The 17,779-nt window shown below is 41.0% G+C and overlaps 1 pseudogene; it reads left to right on the top strand.

Annotated features, from left to right (window-relative positions):
• The first annotated feature begins 12,803 nt into the window (after window positions 1-12,803).
• Window positions 12,804-16,419, top strand: LOC143615757 (uncharacterized; annotated as a pseudogene).
• Window positions 16,420-17,779: the final 1,360 nt, after the last annotated feature.

Here is a 17,779-nt window from a genome sequence, read left to right as displayed (position 1 = left end):
GCGGGTATTTGTTATGTGCACCCTGCGCGAGCGCGCCATGATAAGAACCAGCGTGGGCATATGTTATATGCGCCATGCGCGAGTGTTTTGGCTTTATGTTTTCATGTAACTTAACTTTATGATGGGTTGACCGTCCCGCATGATGCTAAGGCGGGTGCATCCCAAATCGTTTATGCGCGTGCGGAAAGGGAACTAACCTCCCCGCATGGCGGGAACATTGAGAGCTAGTTTGTCTGAAGCTCCAAGATGGAATTGACTTCAACATAACTGATCACTATGTTGAAATACCAAGACCACCTGGAGAATCTACAAATGAAATTCAATGTCCCTGACTGCGAGAAGGTTACGCACCTACCCGCAGCAAAGAAATGTCCTTCACGCAGAAAGCTATGCGCACAAAGTAATACGCGCAGAACACTTAGTCTATTCTCCAGATGTAAGGAGATTACTCCCGCCCAAAAGGAAACAGTAGCGTGTTTCAGAGATTTTCCACTTTTTACTGTACACTGACAAAAGTACCTGAAAAAGCACACTGTAACATGAAAAGTCAACTGCCAGCCACCCTACTCCCACCAACCACAGACCTGCATGTCCTGTCCAAATCAAATCAAAATCTTTTATCCACTACTCCACTTTTAAATAAATAATAATAATTTCCATACTTTATCATCATTACACCTAGATATGAAAAGATTACAATCCCCTAAAGCAAGGGATTGTGTTCCCTTGAGTTTGCCTATAAATATGTAACCTAAATTATCACCCAAAACACACTTCAAATTTCTCTCTTAAGAACTGCAAAACTTGCACTAATCATCTCCCAAGCATCCGTTGTTTTCATTTCCGATCCTGTTACTAGACCTTCAATTCCGAGGCCAACATCAAGAAAACCCGAATCTCGATTAATCCCTTAACAAGAACCACAGGTGAGTCTCACAGCCCCTATTTTCACTGTTTTCACTATTTTTAAACTGTTTTCGGGGCGAGAGACACGTACTTAAACTATGTTTTATCATGATACTCTTACAAGCAATACAAGCAATTATGTGTTTAAATAATGTTTCATTATGGTGTATTTACGAGCAATGCAAACGGTTATCTATGGTTTACTATGTATGTGCGCCAGAATTCGAGTAAGTGATCACTTTACCATTGGAACTCTAAGGGTAGGGACTGCTGGTTTGATCCACCCACTCGTAGGGGTCGCACCTCTTACGCAGACGAGTGCCTAGTCACGGGGCAGTACTGTGGGATTGAGCCCGCTCGTAGAGGTCGCTCCTCTTACGCAGACGAGCGCCTTGTTTTCCTGCACAACGTCTGCGCGTAACCCGCGGGACGGTATTATTCGCTCGTAGTGGCAGCGCCACTTACACAGACGAGCACGGTTTTTCAGATGTGTCCGCGCGTAACCCGCGGGACGGTATTACTTGTTTCGCTCGTAGTGGCAGCGCCACTTACACAGACGAGCACAGTTCCCAGAAATGTTCGCGCGTAACCCGCGGAACGATTTTATCAGTATGTTATCAGAACTGTTTTACTAAGCATGTGTTTCAATGATGCTATCAGAATTATGTTATAGAATGATTTTTATCAAGACTATGACGCGATACGATTTATCAAGTTACTAAAACTTGTGAACTCACTCAGTTTATACTGATTCAAATGTTTTTACGTGTCTTTCAGGAGATAACTAGGTAGCGCATGGAGTCACACTTAGAGCACCTCACGCTGAACATCTAAAACTAGCTTTTTGGAAGATTTTAGTTCTATCCCTTCGATGCGCGTGGTTGTTCTCGCCGCGCAAGGGGGATATGGCGTGGAAATCTTCAACAGTTTTTATACCTGGATGTTTTTATGTAATTTTTAAACAATGTAATGTACTTGTATTAAACATTTCATGCGCAATGAAAATCTTTGAATGTTTGAAATGGCCCGTGCTTAATTATCAATCCCCACTCGCGCGCGCCCGGCTGTTTCCGCCGCTCAGGGCCGGGTGTGACAGATTGGTATCAGAGCACTGGTTATAGCGAACTAGGAAAAGAAGTTTTAACCTAGACTATAACCGTTGGGGAATCGCATGAAATATTTTTCAAAGAAAATATTTTCAAAAGGAACTATACACACACTTAGGAACACGGGTCACACAGTGTCTAGTGAATAATGATAAGAACATTATGTGCTCTGAGTACATGCGCTAAGTTGATATATTTTCACTCTTTTAAAGCAAGAATGCCTCCAACTAGAGCCAAGGGAATTACCATGACACCCGAGGAACTCGTGGAAATAATCGCGCAAGCGATCGCAACACACGAGGCCAGCAAGGCCGAATCAAGTCAGGGTCGTCAGAATGAGACCCCAGAACCCGAATCAGGAGCCTTGGACAAAGGATGCTCCTACAAGACATTTATGGCCTGTAAGCCTTGGCCATTCAAGGGTACCGAAGGGGCCATTGGGCTCTACAACTGGATTGACAAGATGGAGACAGTTCTCTCCATTAGCGGATGTAGTGAGAACCAGAAGATCCTTTACGCGACCTGCATGTTCCAAGAAGCAGCTTCGTCTTGGTGGAAGCTTCAAGTGAAGACATTGGGGCGAGAAGTTGCTCTCCACAGGACCTGGGAGGAGCTGAAAGAGATGATGATGAAAAAGTTCTGCTCTCGCGCAGAAATTCAGAGCCTGCAACAGGAATTCTGGAACCACACCATGGTAGGAACGGATATCGACGCCTACAACAACCGGTTCAACGAGCTTTGCCAGTTGGTGCCAGACATGGCAAACACGGAGGAAAAGAAGATCGAGAGGTATATCTTTGGGTTACCTCATGTTGTTAGGGTTCCGCTCAACGCCGCAGCGCCTCCAACCTTTGATGAGGCGGTAGCGCGGGCCATCACCCTTACAAGGGATACGGTCCGTGCGGGTATGTTGACTACGCGCGGAAACGAACAGCGAACCTCTGACTCCAAGAGGAAATGGAACTCTCACCACCGAGGGTCCGACTCCAAGCAGCCACCGTTCAAGAAGCAGGAGAGCGCAAGGGTTTACGCGATCCAAGCCGCGGAGCCAACAAGGAAAGGATACAGTGGGCCTTACCCATGGTGCAACAAATGCAAGTTTCACCACGAGGGTGAATGCGCGAGCGTCATGTGCGCCAAATGTAACAGGCCAGGGCACAAGACGGTGAATTGCCGTGCTAAGGAAGCTGGAGCCAGTGACAACTGCTACGCATGCGGGAAGCCAGGGCATTTTAGTCGGGATTGCCCGCAAAAGGGAAACCAAGCTCGCGGGAGAGCTTTTGTGATCGGCGCGGGCGAAGCTAAAGAAGAGCCGAATGTGGTAACCGGTACGTTTTTGCTTAACGGCCATTTTGCATCTGTCTTATTTGATACTGGCGCTGACCTAAGTTTTATATCCGCCGAGTTTAAAGACTCCCTAGGCCTAGCAACCAGTAGGCTAGACACACCTTATACTATAGAACTAGCCAATGGTAGGCAGTTATGCGCGAACGAAAGAACTGAACAATGTGTAATAGTCATGGGAGGTCACGGGTTCAATATTAACTTGTTGCCAATAGACTTGGGAAGTTTTGACATTGTGATAGGTATGGATTGGTTAGTCGAGAACCACGCGGAAGTTATTTGCCATGAGAAGTAGGTTCGGATCCCACTGCTGAACGGAGAAATCTTGGTGATTCAAGGGGAAAGAAGGGGAATTGCGACGAAACTGATTTCGTGCCTAAAGGCGCGCAAGTGCCTAAGGAAAGGGTGCTACGCCTTCCTGGCGCATGTAGTAGAGAAGAAAGGTGATGAGCGAAGAATTGAAGACTTACCAGTAGTGCGCGAATTTCCAGAAGTTTTTCCTGAAGATTTGCCCGGATTACCGCCGCCGCGACAAGTCGAATTTCGTATTGATTTAGTCCCAGGAGCTGCGCCAGTAGCTCGAGCGCCTTATCGACTAGCTCCATCTGAGATGCAAGAGCTATCCAATCAGTTACAGGAACTATTGGATAAGGGTTTCATACGCCCAAGCTTTTCACCTTGGGGAGCTCCAGTACTGTTTGTTAAGAAGAAGGATGGTTCGTTCAGAATGTGTATTGACTATAGGGAACTGAACAAGCTGACAGTCAAGAATCGGTACCCCTTACCGAGGATTGACGACTTATTTGACCAGTTGCAGGGATCCAGTTATTATTCAAAGATAGATCTACGGTCAGGATACCACCAACTTAGGGTCCATGAGGAAGATGCGCCGAAAACAGCATTCCGAACTAGATACGGCCATTATGAGTTCTTAGTGATGCCTTTCGGGCTAACTAATGCGCCGGCTGTATTCATGGATCTGATGAACCGCGTGTGCAAACCATACTTGGACAAGTTTGCGATTGTATTTATAGATGATATTCTGATTTACTCTCGGACCAAGGCCGAGCATGAGCAACACCTGAGATTGATTTTGGAATTGTTGAGGAAAGAAAAGTTGTATGCGAAGTTTTCCAAGTGTGAGTTTTGGCTTAGAGAAGTTCACTTTCTCGGTCACGTTGTAAACGAGAAAGGAATACACGTTGATCCTTCCAAAGTCAAGGCCATCGGAAACTGGGAAGCGCCAAAAACCCCAACTGAGGTGAGGCAATTCCTAGGACTAGCTGGCTACTATCGACGTTTCATTGAGAACTTCTCCAAGATAGCTCTACCTCTGACCGCGCTAACTCAGAAAGACAAGAAGTTTGTTTGGGGCGAAAATCAGGAAGCGGCGTTTCAAATGTTGAAACAGAAGTTATGTAGTGCGCCAATTTTGTCTCTGCCCGAGGGGACGGATGACATCGTCGTTTACTGCGACGCTTCACATCAGGGACTCGGATGTGTCCTTACCCAGCGAGACAAAGTCATAGCGTATGCCTCGCGCCAACTCAAGACCAATGAAAAGAACTACACAACGCATGATCTGGAACTTGGAGCGGTTGTCTTCGCGCTAAAGATTTGGCGCCATTACCTCTATGGTACAAAGTGTATAATCTTTACGGATCACAAGAGCCTTCAACATATATTTGATCAAAAGGATCTAAACATGAGGCAACGAAGATGGGTTGAATTGTTGAATGATTATGATTGTGAAATAAAGTATCACCCTGGAAAGGCGAATGTGGTAGCAGACGCGCTAAGTAGGAAGGAGCGAATAAAAACGCTACGAGTCAAGGCTCTAAGGTTGACCATTCGCGCAGATCTCTCTACCCGCATCCGAGACGCTCAGCAAGAAGCCTTGAAACCAGAGTTTGTTAAAAAACGAATCCCTTGGGGGTATGATTAAGAGTTTGGAACTTAAAGAGAACGGCAATCTATATTTCGCTAACCGCATATGGGTCCCTCTCAAGGGAGGATTGCTCGAGCAAGTATTAAACGAAGCTCACAAGACGCGGTATTCCGTACATCCTGGCGCAGACAAGATGTACCAAGATGTTAAAGCGCTGTATTGGTGGCCCAATCTGAAGGGCGCTATCGCGATGTATGTCAGTAAGTGCTGACGTGTTCGAAGGTAAAGGCTGAATACCAGAAGCCGTCGGGGTTACTTCAACAGCCAGAAATTCCCATGTGGAAGTGGGAACAAATCTCTATGGACTTCATCACCAAACTGCCAATGACACCTGGGGGTTACGACACAATCTGGGTTATTGTAGATCGGCTAACTAAATCAGCACACTTCCTGCCGATCAAGGAAACCGATAAGATGGAAAAGTTAGCCCGATTGTATATTCGAGAAGTAGTTTCAAAACATGGAGTCCCAATGTCCATCATTTCTGATAGAGATAGTCGGTTCACCTCAAGGTTTTGGAGATCGTTACAAGGGGCTTTAGGTACTCGTCTTGACATGAGTACGGCATATCATCCCCAAACGGATGGACAAAGCGAGCGAACAATCCAGACATTGGAAGATATGCTGCGCGCGTGCGCAATCGATTTCGGTGGTAGCTGGGATACTCATCTCCCATTGGTTGAATTTTCTTACAACAACAGTTATCACACAAGCATCAAGGCTGCGCCGTTTGAAGCTTTGTATGGGCGCAAATGTAGATCCCCACTGTGCTGGGCTGAAGTGGGTGACAAGCAAATGACTGGTCCAGAATTGATCCTAGAAACAACAGACAAGATTTTTCAGATAAGGGATCGCCTTAAGACAGCGCGCGACAGACAGAAGAGCTACGCAGATGTGCGAAGGAAACCATTGGAGTTTCAAGTAGGGGATAGAGTACTTTTGAAAGTCTCTCCATGGAAAGGAGTCCCCCGTTTCGGCAAGCGAGGAAAGTTGAATCCGCGCTATATTGGACCATTTGAGATCCTGGGAAGGATCGTTCCGGTTGCTTATAAACTCCGTTTACCCGCCGAACTCAGTGGAGTTCATGATACGTTTCATGTGTCCAACCTCAAAAAGTGTTTATCTGACGAAACGTTGATTTTACCGTTGGAAGAGATTCACATCGACAAACAACTGCACTTCGTAGAAGAGCCTATCGCTGTAACCGATTGGAAAGAACAAAAGTTGCGCAGAAGTCGAATCAAGTTAGTAAAGGTTCAATGGAACTCAAGGCGTGGGCCTGAATTTACTTGGGAAAGAGAAGATCAAATGCGCCAGAAATACCCACACCTCTTTCAGAACATGGCTTCTGCCAGCGACGTCTCCTAAATTTCGGGACGAAATTCTCTTAACAGGGGGAGAATGTGACACCCGGTAATTTCCCAATCATATAAACTAAGTAATCAACCTAATAATTAGGTGATTGTAAATATTAAGCGCGCTATGTTAGAATCAGCGCGGGCACGTTATATGCGCCCTGCGCGAGCGCGCTATGTTAGTCAGCGCGGGCATGTTATGTGCGCCCTGCGCGAGCGCGCTATGTTAGAATCAGCGCGGGTATTTGTTATGTGCACCCTGCGCGAGCACGCCATGATAAGAACCAGCGTGGGCATATGTTATATGCGCCATGCGCGAGTGTTTTGGCTTTATGTTTTCATGTAACTTAACTTTATGATGGGTTGACCGTCCCGCATGATGCTAAGGCGGGTGCATCCCAAATCGTTTATGCGCGTGCGGAAAGGGAACTAACCTCCCCGCATGGCGGGAACATTGAGAGCTAGTTTGTCTGAAGCTCCAAGATGGAATTGACTTCAACATAACTGATCACTATGTTGAAATACCAAGACCACCTGGAGAATCTACAAATGAAACTCAATGTCCCTGACTGCGAGAAGTTTACGCACCTACCCGCAGCAAAGAAATGTCCTTCACGCAGAAAGCTATGCGCACAAAGTAATACGCGCAGAACACTTAGTCTATTCTCCAGATGTAAGGAGATTACTCCCGCCCAAAAGGAAACAGTAGCGTGTTTCAGAGATTTTCCACTTTTTACTGTACACTGACAAAAGTACCTGAAAAAGCACACTGTAACATGAAAAGTCAACTGCCAGCCACCCTACTCCCACCAACCACAGACCTGCATGTCCTGTCCAAATCAAATCAAAATCTTTTATCCACTACTCCACTTTTAAATAAATAATAATAATTTCCATACTTTATCATCATTACACCTAGATATGAAAAGATTACAATCCCCTAAAGCAAGGGATTGTGTTCCCTTGAGTTTGCCTATAAATATGTAACCTAAATTATCACCCAAAACACACTTCAAACTTCTCTCTTAAGAACTGCAAAACTTGCACTAATCATCTCCCAAGCATCCGTTGTTTTCATTTCCGATCCTGTTACTAGACCTTCAATTCCGAGGCCAACATCAAGAAAACCCGAATCTCGATTAATCCCTTAACAAGAACCACAGGTGAGTCTCACAGCCCCTATTTTCACTGTTTTCACTATTTTTAAACTGTTTTCGGGGCGAGAGACACGTACTTAAACTATGTTTTATCATGATACTCTTACAAGCAATACAAGCAATTATGTGTTTAAATAATGTTTCATTATGGTGTATTTACGAGCAATGCAAACGGTTATCTATGGTTTACTATGTATGTGCGCCAGAATTCGAGTAAGTGATCACTTTACCATTGGAACTCTAAGGGTAGGGACTGCTGGTTTGATCCACCCACTCGTAGGGGTCGCACCTCTTACGCAGACGAGTGCCTAGTCACGGGGCAGTACTATGGGATTGAGCCCGCTCGTAGAGGTCGCTCCTCTTACGCAGACGAGCGCCTTGTTTTCCGGCACAACGTCTGCGCGTAACCCGCGGGACGGTATTATTCGCTCGTAGTGGCAGCGCCACTTACACAGACGAGCACGGTTTTTCAGATGTGTCCGCGCGTAACCAGCGGGACGGTATTACTTGTTTCGCTCGTAGTGGCAGCGCCACTTACACAGACGAGCACAGTTCCCAGAAATGTTCGCGTGTAACCCGCGGAACGATTTTATCATTATGTTATCAGAACTGTTTTACTAAGCATGTGTTTCAATGATGCTATCAGAATTATGTTATAGAATGATTTTTATCAAGACTATGACGCGATACGATTTATCAAGTTACTAAAACTTGTGAACTCACTCAGTTTATACTGATTCAAATGTTTTTACGTGTCTTTTAGGAGATAACTAGGTAGCGCATGGAGTCACACTTAGAGCACCTCACGCTGAACATCTAAAACTAGCTTTTTGGAAGATTTTAGTTCTATCCCTTCGATGCGCGTGGTTATTCTCGCCACGCAAGGGGGATATGGCGTGGAAATCTTCAACAGTTTTTATACTTGGATGTTTTTATGTAATTTTTAAACAATGTAATGTACTTGTATTAAAAATTTCATGCGCAATGAAAATCTTTGAATGTTTGAAATGGCCCGTGCTTAATTATCAATCCCCACTCGCGCGCGCCCGGCTGTTTCCGCCGCTCAGGGCCGGGTGTGACAGTTATATTATGAGGGGTATGAACATGTGTGCCTTAACCGGAAACAAAGTACACTCGTTTGGGCGGTTTCATAGTTTTAAAATGTATCATTAAATTATTTGGTGGGTTATCAACCTTGACAGTGTCAGTTCTTAGGAATTGGGTATGACCTTATACCTCACTAGTATTAATACTGATAATTGATGAACCGTCGATCGAGGTGTATGTGTTGCATGAGAGTTTTCTTGAGGGAAAGCAAATGATAAGTTTGGGGATGTGATGTGTGGGTAAAAGTATGTGCTTGAAGTGTTTTATATTGTGTGCTTTACTTGTTTATATGTATCGAACACAAATACTTTGATAGGTTTTATGTTTACATGTGTGCGGAGCTTAAAGAAGCTAACTTGGAGCATTCATGAAGGAGTGAAAATGAAAGTAATTATGTATGAGATGGTAGAGAATTTAAATACGAAGATGTGGCCGCAAACGGGGAGGAAAACGGAGTTGAAACGAAGATTTTATGAAGAAAACAGTTTTGGCCTAGCAGGACCGTAAGGCAGTGGGTGCTGACCGTAAGCTACGGTCTGACCGTAAGCTACGGTGGCCAAACCGTAGCTTACGGTCTGGTCTGATGAAAAAAGGGATTTTGGGTGTTTTTCTTCCATATTTAAGGCCCAAAATCCCTAATATCGGAATCATTCAATAATTATCAGTTGAGGGACTTTGAGGAGGCGATATTCCACTATCATAACCCATTCTAGTCACAAAATTGATCCATGAAATTATTCCTCAACACAACCATTAAGAGCATGAAGATCAAGATGCAAGGCTAAAGGCTCCATAACCATCTCCGGGTGTAGGGTTGAGTTGCATGATTAGGTTTTGATATTCTAAACTTGAACTTTGAATTTGTAATTGATTAATCATTCGATTAATCAATTCTTTGTGTTTTATTTTGTGCTTAAACGGTTTTTATTAATTGATTACTTAATCTTGTGTCAGTTAATTGATTTGTGGTCATCAACAATTAGGATTAAGTTCTTTCGTCATTGACCCGTTTATCATTAACCATATTAATGATTTTGTGTTTCAACATGTAAAACCAACTATCAATTAGATTTTCATTAAGCCGTGTCAATTGTTCGGATTAAGTTCTGACGATAAACACAGTCAATCGTTAAGTATTTTGATTTACATATTTTATAAGAAACCATCCAAAGAAGTTTATCAATTCCTTAACTTGTTGCAAAACCCGAACCCTGGAGTTTGGTTATTTTCACATAATTGTTTACAAACTACTCTTTTAAACCGCTTGACATCGTTTGTCCACTTTAATTATTTTTACAATAAAATTTGAGTTCCACTTGCGCTTTCCATTGATTCCCTGTGGATTCGACACATTACTTGCCCTAGCTAGTAAAGGTATTTTATAAGTGTTTTTGATTGACCTTTCAACATCGATCATGTAGTTCCAAGTATACCCTGATGTGCCAATTATTTCCGAACGGCGGCGTAGGCACCCTCCGCCGAGGGTAACGGGTCCCACCGGAGTATCTCTCTTTTTATAGCTAGTGTCATACTGTCGGTCAAGGGCGTTTAGGAACTGAAAAAGCTTTTTTTCCGACCGGATTTTGTTGTAGGTAGTTATGTCAATAGAACAGGTAATGGGGTTTGGATCTCTTCTTTCAATTTCCCCCCAAATCCCTTGCATAGTGATCCAAAAATCTTCAAGTGGTGAGCCATTTTGTTTTATCCCGTTCGCCTTGACATGGAGATCGAAGGTTTGAAACTTGTCTTTCCTGCTACTGTAAGTAACAACCAAAGCGTCCCATAATGTTTTGGCTGCGGAAAACTCAGTTAGGTTACTTGCGAGAGCGGGTTCGATATTCTGAATTAACCATGAGAAAACGATTAAATCATCTTGTTCCCATTGTTCATATTTTTCATCATTTGGGTCCGGTGGTGCCGGATTTCCTGAAAGGTGACTCAAAATAGTTTTTGACTTACCCCCGATTGCTACTCGAATCATTCAAGCCCACAGGGCGTAGTTTTGACTGTTAAGCATGAGGCTGATTTTCAAGCTATTAGACATATTTTGTTTCTGGGTTTGGTTTTGGTTGTTCATACTGTTTTTTAGAATATTGGTGATCTGTAATGCAAGATCATCATTATCGGGCATGGTGGCTATGTGAGATTGAATAGCTTGAGAAAAAATGGTAGAGGATGAGCAGGTTTATCCTAAGATCGTATCTGCTTTGATACCATGTTGAAGATTGAAATTTGAAATATGTATATTTGCTTGTATTGTTGTAATGTTACAGAGAAACAATCACTACAACAAAAAAGGCTTTTTAGGACATTTTGTGTAGGACACTTGTAAAATAGGGTCCTAAAATCTATTTAATAGGACAAATGAACACTTGGGGTCCTTTTACAATGTACGCCACATAACTGGTGTCCTAAAAAGTTATTAATAGGATGGACGATTCTTTGAGGTCGTATTATCATATAACTTAATAAGACACTTAAAATCTAAATCCTAATAAAGTAACCTATAAGACATGTAGTTGTTGGTGTCTCATTATGTATTAATGTAATAGGACACTTGATCACTCCAGGTCTTATTATAACATAAGTTAATAGAACATTTGCAGTTAAGTCATAAATGTTCGGTGTTATAGGACTCTTTTTAGTCGATGTCATATAAGAACATAACTTAATAGGACATTTTACACTATGGTCTTATCACTTTAACCATTATAAGACGCTTAATCATTGTGGTGTTATTATAATGCACCTTAATAGGACATGGAACTTAATGCTTATACATGGATGGTTTAAACTGATCTCATACATACGTCATAACCTTTTCTTTTAAACTGATCTCATACACTCACCCGTTCCTAATGAAACTCGGGAACACAATGTTAGGCATAAGGTTCAACCTATGTAAAATCCCGACCAAAATGAGGCACTGGAACCACTCAATCCCACTCAAACCCAACAACCCAACCTTAACCTCTCGCTTCAAAGCACGAACCCCATCATGTCCACAAGGTTTTCGATCAAATGCCGCACTGGAATCACTAACCAAAGCTCACCAACAAAACATTGTTTTGTGCAATTAACCTTCGTTTTCCGGAGCCTTCTCGGCTCTATTCGCTCACATCTTTTTCCAGCAACTCAATCTACCGTGCCTCATGTAACCTTTCTCGTCCGTTGAACCTTTCAAGGTGGATGATTTGTGTGTTGATGGAGTTAAAAATTATTACTTTTTTGATTTTCTTGGGCCTAAAGGGTTTGCTGCTGAGCTTGCTAGAAGAACGTCTTGCCAGTATGTGTTATCAAGTGTCTTGATTTAGGGTTTTGTTTATATGTATTAATCATCCAAAAATTGGGTTAATATAGGTAATTTCAAAATAGGTTTGGGTTAATATGGGTGGTTGTTTCTTATGGAACAGGTCAGAGCGGGTTGATGTTATTGTACAAACGGGTCAAAATAGGTTAGTGTTATTTTCCAAACGGGTTAAAATGGGTTGATATGGGATGTGCAACCTAGCACTAGTAAGCTTGTAATGAGGCATTGGGTGCGTGGAAGTGCAATTTGGACCAGTACATGTGCAACTCGGCACCAGTATGCGGTCGCATAACCAGTGTTAATGCACGCGTAACCTGAACGCATGTAAGCGGTGCCGAAAAGCAAATATAAAATGTACAATAATTACAAAACAAAAAAAAAAGACATCTTTTAAGCCAACATGTTTTGACTTTGACCCAAAACCCGTTCTGGCCCAACCCTTTTTGACCCAAACCCTTCCTGACATGAATCAAGTTAACCCCTTTTTGAATCAACCCGTTCCGACCCTAAGCCGCTTTTACCCATCTCCTAAACCCGGCCGACCCATTTGCCAGTCTTATACTACACTGATTGGTTCTTTTAACATTTAGGGTGATAGGATTTGATCACAGGAAGACCACACTGTCTAATCTCCATTTGTATGATAATTGTGACACCAATCTCTCGCTTCAAGTTAATTTGGGGAAAAACAGTTCTTCTGCTGCATATAACTATTTCAGTGCTAAATTATCAGAAACTAAGGGCAATAATGTAAGTGAATAGTGCAATAATGACAGTTTGTTTTTAATTTCATGATTCTTGTATAAGATGTGTTTGCTAATTATATAATTAGTATAAATTGAAAGTTTGGCGCCGCAGTGTCAACTACTATGTTTACAACCAGATATCAGCCCTGTAGTGCTCGTGCTGGTTAAAACTTTATGCTTGCCACGTCAACCGTTTTTTATAACTTTTTTTTAATATTTATTATCCGTTATAATACGAGTTAAACAAACAACATAAGTTCTATGTGTTTATGGTTATTAGTCTAATTCAGGGGTAAAATAGTCAAAGTACAGATAGCTTTATACCCGTTAAGTGATTTCAAAATGCACCACCTTAAAAACGAACTAACTGATAATGACAGCGTAAACTACAAACCTGGCATGGTACTATTTAGGATTCGTTTATGTTATTGAAAGTTGTGTTGTTACAGGTTAGTTAGCTGGTGTAATGTGCTCTGTAGGCTTAAAATCAGTTAGCGTTGATGTTGTAATGAGAATTTGGCTTTCTTTGTCTAGGCGTTTATGTTCTTTCATTTTGATGTTTCAGCTTCTGGGTTTCCCGCCTTCCTTTCAGCGTCTTTATCAGCAGGAATCGAAGGTATGTATTCTACAACTAACCATTTAGGATGCATCTTGTATGCGTGCGTGCGTGTATCGAGGATGCTTAATGTTAATGGGGTCACATGTTTTATATGTCGCAGCCTTTTCTTTGAAAAGAAGTTCATATAGTTTTGCCTGATGGACTTTTAAGTTATCATCAAGTAAAATTAATTATATGTAACAATTTTTATCGAGAAATAAAACTGATACCCGACTTATTAGACTGTGCATAATCACCTCAAAACACATGCTACACCTTATCTAAATTGCTCAATCGGAAGTGTTGCATACAAACTCCTAACTTCCTATTTCATAATCCTCAACACTTTTCAATGAAGGTTCCGCAAAACGCATCAGTTACTGGCAGCGTCAGCTATATCTAAAGACTAACCCTACAAAAAAGACACAATTTTGTTAATAAGCACTACAAGTCCATCTTTTGCAACAACAATTTAGTGGACGTACTTTACTGATTTAGAAGTTAGGAATATTTTTATGTAGAGCTCCACCAATACTTTATCGTTTGTTTAACGCTACTTAATCTTCTGTAAGTTATGGCACGTGGTCAATCATCTATAACTCACGGACGTAACTGCAGCTCCCACACAACCAGCCCGGCGCAACGCGTCGGGTCAACCACTAGTGGTAACTGTTCTTAAGTAGCTTTTACATATTTTTGTAATCAGGAACCTGTAGGTCTATTGAAAGCCGAAGATCAAGAACGAGTGGTAACTGTTCTTAAATACCTTGCGGATGGAGACCTTTGGTTATGGAGCTTGCCCGATATTAAAGAGTTTAATATCGGGTTATCTAATTGGCGGTCAAAGTTGAATTGCATCACAAATCTACACATTTTTGAACAGGTCTAATTATAAACTAACATCCTTGATAAATATTATTTATATCAAGTCGATTCAGGAGCCTGTCCCATGGTGCATGCTCTTTGCGGATGATATTGTGTTAGTGGCTGAGACTAAACAAAGCTTGAACGACAGGCTAGAGGAGTGGCGTGTAGCTTTAGAGGATAAAGGTTTAAGAATTAGTCGCTCTAAGACAGAGTACCTTTGTTGTGACTTCAGTGGTGTTGGTGATAGCGAGGACACCCAGATCACTATCGAGGACCAGGTGGTTCCGCAGATAACGAAGTTTAAATATCTAGGATCGTTTGTCCAAAGCAATGGAGAGATAGACAGTGACATAACCCACCGCATACAAGCTGGATGATGTAGGTGGAAAGCAGCCACTGGGGTTTTGTGCGACAAGCGGTTCCCATCTAAATTAAAGGGGAAATTCTATAAACTCGCAGTTAGACCTGCAATGTTGTATGGAACAGACTGTTGGGCCATCAAGAAGACATAGGAGCGCATGATGGAGGTGGCAGAGATGAGGATGCTGAGGTGGATGTGCGGACACACTAGATTAGATACGATTAGAAATGAGGTCTTTAGGGAAAGATTAGGAATAGTTAGCATATCAGAGAAAATAAAGGAAGGGAGATTGAGATGGTTTGGGCATGTGAAGAGGAGACCGACAACAGCGCCAGTTAGAGTAGTGGAAGCCTTCATTGTGGAAGGAAAGAGGAGTAGAGGCAGACCTAAATTGACTTGGGATGTGAGAATTAGACATGACTTGAAAGAGTTGCACCTCTCTGAGGACATGGTCCAGGATAGAGATTCATGGAGATGTAGGTTTAAGGTTAGCGACTTCTAGGGGAAGGCACCTAGTTAGCTTAGCTTTCTATTTAGGGTCTAGTTGGCTAGTCTTGATCCTTGTTGTTTATGAATATTTTTTTGTTTTGATGCTGCTTTTTGTTTCTTATGCCCTTTTCTTAGTAGGTTACAGATTCCTTGCTTTTTTGGCAGTTTGTTATCTATGTATTGCTAAGTGTCTTTTGCTTGTAGGATGTATGTTTAATATGATTACCTGTATGAAGCTTTATGAGCCGGGGGTCTCTCTGGAAGCAGCCTCTCTATTCTCTCGGATAGAGTAAAGACTTGCCTACATCCCACCCTCCCCTGACCCTACCGATAGCGTGCTATGCGGTGGGATATACAGGGCTTGATTGATTGATTGATATTAACTGTTATATGGTTGTAAACAGTTGATGAAGATTAGTGTGACGGATTTGGTTGCACATGGAAGTCGTTACATGGCCAGCCAAAAAAATTAGCAACTAAGTTTCTTGAAAAGGTGTTTAAGGTTAAGTTGGTCCGAGGATTATACGGCGAGTGTTTGGTATGTTATGCAAGTTAGTTTTTATGTTGGTGTTTAGATGGATGATATTATTTTATTATTCAGGGGGTTAGGATTGACGGGAATCTGAATTTAAGTGATATTATTGGCAAGGAACTCAGCATGAAGAGTAAAGCAGCTGGTTTGAGGTATTTCAGTTTACTTTACCATCTTATTTATTCGTCTTGGTCATGATTTTTTGCATAAAATCTGGCAGTGACGTGGCATGTACTATATGTAATGTCAGGCCTATCGGAACAGTTGTTTGTATGCAAGGGAGAAATCTAAAAATGTGCTTGAGGAGTAGAGATAGTTGTACTGACACATCTGTAATTGCAAGGGTATGCATGTTTAATTGGTTTATTCTTATATCCAGTATCTCAATGATATTGTTTTTTAATAATTATATTTGTTTTGACTTTCTCAAATGCATAGGTATATGATGGAGGTGGTTCTCCTTCAAGCTCATTTATAATTAGAATGGATGAGTATAACCGGTGGATTTCTGGTAACTAAATCTCCTTTGTGTACACAATTGTTATGTGTTTACTGATATTGTTAGTTTTTTTTATTGTTTATATTTAGTCTAAAGTAGCTTAATTAAATCATTCATATTAACGTAGTATTATTTATTATGGTTTTTTTACTAACAATTATTTTTTTCATTTACAACCATATGTAAACATCATGATATATTAAAAAAAATATATGATCACTAATTCGTAACAATTAGGTCCACTGCAGTACCAATCAAGAATACGGTTGTCGCTACTGGACGACGAAATGGATTTTGAAATTTATTAACATTCTCTAAAAAGGAACACACATTTATTTATTGGGCAATAATCAACCGTTTTTCCCCTAAATGAAGTGGATAATATTAAAAATTTATGATGTATCCATTCATCTTGGTATGTATTGTTAAACTTATGATATGAATAATTTTAATAACATAGAACTTAATGCTTATACATGGATGGTTTATTTGTAGGTAGTCCGCGAGAATTGAGGACGTACGCATGATGACTCGGGATTTTATGGTGCTGGTTTCTTTTATTGCTTTTAATATTTTTTCTTTGTTGAATGTTACAAGAGTTTATGTTGGATAATTCTATAACTTATTTATGTTTTTTTTTTGTTATAATCAAGTTTTATTTCTTGTCCATACCCGTATAGTAAAATTGTGTGTGTCGACGTTTAAAAAATGGTTGTATAATATGATTTGTTAGGACTTCTAGTTTTTGTCCTAAACGTTAGAACATTGTAAAAGTATCATAATATGTTTTTAGGACACTTAAAGTTATTCATAGATATATTATGCGATCATAAATTTAGTTTCATAATCTTGTTTGGGATATTAGGACCCTTTCCTTGGTACTATAATGTTCCATCATCAGGATCATATAAATTAATTTTTAAGGACGCTTATATGTGTATCAAAAGTTTACAATTAGGTAAGAACATGTCAAAACGTAGTAAAAGTGTCCTAATATGTTTTTATTGGGACGCTTTTTGGGTTGTTAATGGATATATTATGCGACCATAAAATTGGTTTCATAATCTTATTTGGGATATCAGGACGTTTTTTGAGTTCCGGGACTTATTACGACCCATTTACATGAAACGCTTTTCTCGTTGGTCCTGTTAAATGAAAGGTCCTATAAAATAACATTTTAGAACGCTTTTGTGCGTATTAAAAAGCCCTTTTTGTTGTAGTGAATATTACATAAATAGAGAAGACTATGAGCTAGGAAAGGAAATACAAGCACAATTGAAGTTGGGAAAATATTCTAGAATGATCTCTAACGGTCCTTAATGACCGATATGTAGGCTTGTCACAATCTTCATAAAATGGAAATGATGATGAGCTGATCCACTATAATTATAATAATATTCTTTTTCTTTTTATTTTCTAACAAGACTTGTAACGTTAAAATCTTTAAAAACTTT

Source organism: Bidens hawaiensis, unplaced genomic scaffold (genome assembly GCF_021521415.1).
Source record: "Bidens hawaiensis isolate Kalapana, Puna unplaced genomic scaffold, B.hawaiensis_p1.1 tig00044186_1, whole genome shotgun sequence".
NCBI lineage: Eukaryota > Viridiplantae > Streptophyta > Magnoliopsida > Asterales > Asteraceae > Bidens > Bidens hawaiensis.
This window is presented reverse-complemented; position numbering and strand designations above follow the sequence as displayed.